General features: G+C 38.3%; 1 protein-coding gene across 1 annotated transcript in view; it reads left to right on the forward strand.

Annotated features, from left to right (window-relative positions):
• LOC138862045 (uncharacterized) overlaps window positions 1-5,000 on the forward strand; it is a 146,829-nt gene that overhangs the window by 129,876 nt on the left and 11,953 nt on the right. The window lies entirely within an intron of this gene.

Below are 5,000 nucleotides of genomic sequence, written 5' to 3' on the forward strand. Positions count from 1 at the left end.
GGTGTTGGGGCTTCAGATGGGGTGATTCTGACATTATTATTGTGTTTAAGGGATAGTTGCAGTAGTAATAGCTGCACGATTATCACTATAATCATCATTATCATTATCACTATCGTTATCGTTACCTGTCGCGTTACCATTATCATTATCATTATTATTAATATCATTACTATTACATCATTAATAATAGTGGCTGCAGTAGTAGTAGTTATAGTGATAGTAGTAGTAGTAGTGATGGTAGCAATAGTAGTAGTAGCAGCACCAGTTGTGGTACCTGTTGTTTTGTTACTGTTGTTGTTTGGTGGTGTGGTAGTAGAAATATTGCAGAAGTATTAGAAATAGTAGCAGAGGAAACAACATGAGGAATACCCTAAAGCTAAGGTCACACTAGTCTTCTCTGCCCTGGGATCCCTAGGCACCCTCGCCGAAGTCAGGTCAGCTGACCAGTCAAAAAATGTAGCTGACCTGGCTTCGGCTCGGCTGTCTCGGGATCCCAGGACAGAGAGGACTAGTGTGACCCCCTGAAGCTGAAGAGAGCGAAGAACCAAAGGCATAGATAAGCAACAGAAATTATGCAGCAGTGTTCAAGGACCTTACCGAGCTGTGAAGCTGCTTAGAATATGACAAGAGGACTCATTTCTTGCTTAATTATGTCAGGTATATCGAAGAGGAAACTATAACTATGTTTTTAGCACCGGCTGCTATCCGACAACTTCATCAGAAAAGTCATCTTATCAAGAAGGAACAATGACATGTCTTGAGAAGGCTCATCTTATCAAGAAGGAACGATAAAATGTCTTGAGAAGGCAAACTAGAGAACCTCTTGAACGAAGACCATACAGTGAAGGCTGATTCGAAAATATAAACAACTAAATAAACAGACAATGACAAAGAACTAACGAAAATAGAAACTAAATAAACAACGATAAAGAACTAAAAAAAAAAAAAAAAAAAAACAGGACCTAAAATATAAACAACTAAATAAACAGACAATGACAAAGAACTAACGAAAATAGAAACTAAATAAACAATGATAAAGAACTATAAAAAAAATACCCAACAGGACCTAAAATATGAACAACTGAATAAACAGACAATGACAAAGAACTAACGAAAATACAAACTAAATAAACAATGATAAAGAACTATAAAAAAAATACCCAACAGGACCTAAAATATGAACAACTGAATAAACAGACAATGACAAAGAACTAACGAACATACAAACATAAACAAACAATGATAAAGAACTAAAAAAAACAACCCAACAGGACCTAGACACAAACTCGCATTAAGGATCCTGTCAAACAACTCTGGAGACACGGCGCAGCTCCCCAGACAACACCACAGCAGCTCACCACAGCAGCTCACACAGCAGCTCCCCAAACAACACAACACCCACAGCAGCCCCAAACAACACCCACAGCAGCTCCCGGAAGCTGAACAGAACCACAGCAGCTCCCCAACAGCAGCTCCCCAAACAACATGCAGCAATCTCCCCAAACAACACCACAGCAGCTCCCCAGACAACACCACAGCAGCTCCCCAATTACAACAACACCACAGCGAAACTCACCAAACTACACAGCAGCTCCCCAAACAACACCACAGCAGCTCCCCAAACAACACCACAGCAGCAACACCACAGCAGCTCCCCAAACAACAGACACAAAGCTCCCCAAACAACACCAACCTGCATGGCTCCCCAAACAACACCACAGCAGCTCCCAAACAACACCACAGCCCAGCTCCCAAACAACACCACAGCAGCTCCCCAAACAACACCACAGCACAGCTCCCCAAACAACACCACAGCAGCTCCCCAAACAACACCACAGCAGCTCCCCAAACAACACCACAGCAGCTCCCCAAACAACACCACAGCAGCTCCCCAAACAACACCACAGCAGCTCCCCAAACAACACCACAACAGCTCCCCAAACAACACCACAGCAGCTCCCCAAACAACACCACAGCAGCTCCCCAAACAACACCACAGCAGCTCCCCAAACAACACCACAGCAGCTCCCCAAACAACACCACACTCAAGGCAAACCTGCCACGAGAGCTTTGTACAACACCCAGACTAACAAAATACGCGAGGATAACCGTGTCATGGCAAGTGGCGGCGAGTGCACAAGGAGTAGCAGCTCGTTTGGAATTCAATGCTAATGCCATAGGAAGCAATACTCAGCTGGAATAAGTTTGGAGGCAGCCAGAACGTTCTCCGCGAAGTTCTTGAGCAGAACGTTCTCCGCGATGTTCTTGAGCGAGCGGGCGAGGAAAATGCCTTCAGCACCGTGTAATTATCGAAATTATCGGTGTTTGGAGACTCGTTCCCGAAGATAAGACACCGAGGTACGTGTCAATAAGAGTTGAGGAAAATGATCTGAGAGAAATGATCGGAAAACGTAATAAGGAAGTAACGATAGAAAATATGTGAGAGTTATTCGCGCGAGGAGGATTCTGAACCGTCATAGGTGATCGAAGCCATTTTAGTAAGCAGTGGGTCTTCGACTTACGACGAATACAGTACATGTACGTACGTATATAAGCACCGAGGTCACTTACATATGCTAATGCAGTACGTATACATGTATTAAAGTCTTAATCTGAAACATAACAAACTTCTATGACGTAATTGAACACATTAGTAGGGCTAAAGGAACACATGGATGAGAAACTATAAATTCTCTCTCTCTCTCTCTCTCTCTCTCTCTCTCTCTCTCTCTCTCTCTCTCTCTCTCTCTTTCTCTTTCTCACTCTCACTCTCTCTCTCTCTATATATATATCTCTCTCTCTCCTTCTCACTATCTCTCTCTCTCTCACTACCTCTCTCTCTCTCTCTATCTATCTCTCTCTCTCTCTCTCTCTCTCTCTCTCTCTCTTCTCTTCTTTCTATATCTCTCTCTCTCTCTCTCTCTCTCTCTCTCTCTCTCTCTCTCTCTCTCTCTCTCTCTGTCTCTCTTCTCTCTCTCTCTCTCTCTTCCTCTTTCTCTTCCTCTTTCTCTCCCTCTCCTGCTTTCTCTCTCTCTCTCTCTCTGCTTCTCTCTCTCTGTCTCTCTCTCTCTCTCTCTCTCTCTGTCTCTCTCTCTCTCTCTCTCTCTCTCTCTCTCTCTCTCTCTCTCTCTCTCTTTCTTTCTCTCTCTCTGACAGTAGTTCCAAGGATCACACAACTGATTCAGCAACCTGAAGATATCACAATGAATATGTTTATTTCTCGAGAAATCAAAACAACACACCAATTGGAGTAACTATGGAACGGCCACTCCTAGATGCAATGGCCATCGTTGACATGAAGAACATATTGTACTTCTGGGAGAACATCTATAAAAATGAATCCTTTAGTTCGCTAAAAGGAAGTATACGAAAGAGATTTCAGTAAACAAGGAATGAAGACAGGTTATTAAACGAGTGACGAGTGGTCATATCTTTATTACAATTTATTTATTTAGCGATTACGGGCTATATCTATTGTTCGATGAATTATCATTACGGTAGTTACAGGTTTACGAATAATAAGCAAAAATTGATAGCGAAATAGAAAAAAAAGAATTCGTTTGTGTGTATTTGTTACAGCTTTAGTTAATTAGAGATTCTTGCACCGCCCAGAGATAGGATCGTTGGTTAACATTGATCATAATCGTGAAAATTCTGCAAATGATAAAATGTTACTAATAATGATAATGATAATGATAACAATAATAGTGACAATAATGATGATAATAATAATCAAAATCATGATAATACTAATGATAATGTTAATGATAATAATGATAATGGTAATAATAATAATAATGATAATAATAATAATGATAATGTTAATGATAATAATAATAATGATAATAATAATAATGATAATAATAATAATGATAATAATAATAATGATAATAATAATAATGATAATATTAATAATGATAATAATAATAGTAATAGTAATAATAAGGATAATGGTAATAATAACTTAAAGCAAGGGATATCGTCTTGTGACTTGATGTTGACCTCGTGACTTGATGTTGACCTCGTGACTTGATGTGGACCTCGTGACTTGATGTTGACCTCGTGACTTGATGTGGACCTCGTGACTTGATGTTGACCTCGTGACTTGATGTTGACCTCGTGACTTGATGTGGACCTCGTGACTTGATGTTGACCTCGTGACTTGATGTTGACCTCGTGACTTGATGTTGACCTCGTCACTTGATGTTGACCTCGTGACTTCTTGATGTTGACCTCGTGACTTGATGTTGACCTCGTGACTTGATGCTGATCTCGTGACGGAATCCGAGGACATGACGAAGTGCGAAATATACGGTCAAAATGGTGCCAGAATTTGCCAAGACAGTAAGAGCTGACTCAGTCGTTAATGAGCTGTGAAAGATCGGTCAATTTAGGAAGTAGTTGCATCAAATGAGACGAGAAGTGAACGAAGGATTGTAGGATACTTGACTCAATGTAGAAATCCTTCTGTGACAATCTAGATCCTGTCATGCGGGGTTGATGTCATAAGCAGATTATTAGGAAATGACAGAAAAAAAGGCAAATTCAGATGTATGACCAACACTTATCACGCTGATTTCACACCATTATGTTTATAATAACAAATATTATCAGTACTAATATTACTATTATTATTATTATCATCATTATCATTATTGTTTGTTTTTATTATGATCATTATTGTCATTATTATTATTATTATCATTATTTATTATTATTATCATTATCATTATTGTTTTTATTTTTATCATTATTATTATTATTATTATTATTATTATTATTATTATTATTATTATTATTATTATTATTATTATTATTATTATTATTATTATTATCATTATCATTATTATTGTTGTTGTTGTTGTTGTTGTTATTATTAATATTAATACTATTATCATCATTATTATTGTTATCAATATTATCATTAGTATTAGTATTATTGTTATTATCATTATTATTATCACTGTTATCATTATTATTATCACTGTTATCATTATTAT

Source organism: Penaeus vannamei, chromosome 1 (genome assembly GCF_042767895.1).
Source record: "Penaeus vannamei isolate JL-2024 chromosome 1, ASM4276789v1, whole genome shotgun sequence".
Taxonomy (NCBI): Eukaryota; Metazoa; Arthropoda; class Malacostraca; order Decapoda; family Penaeidae; genus Penaeus; species Penaeus vannamei.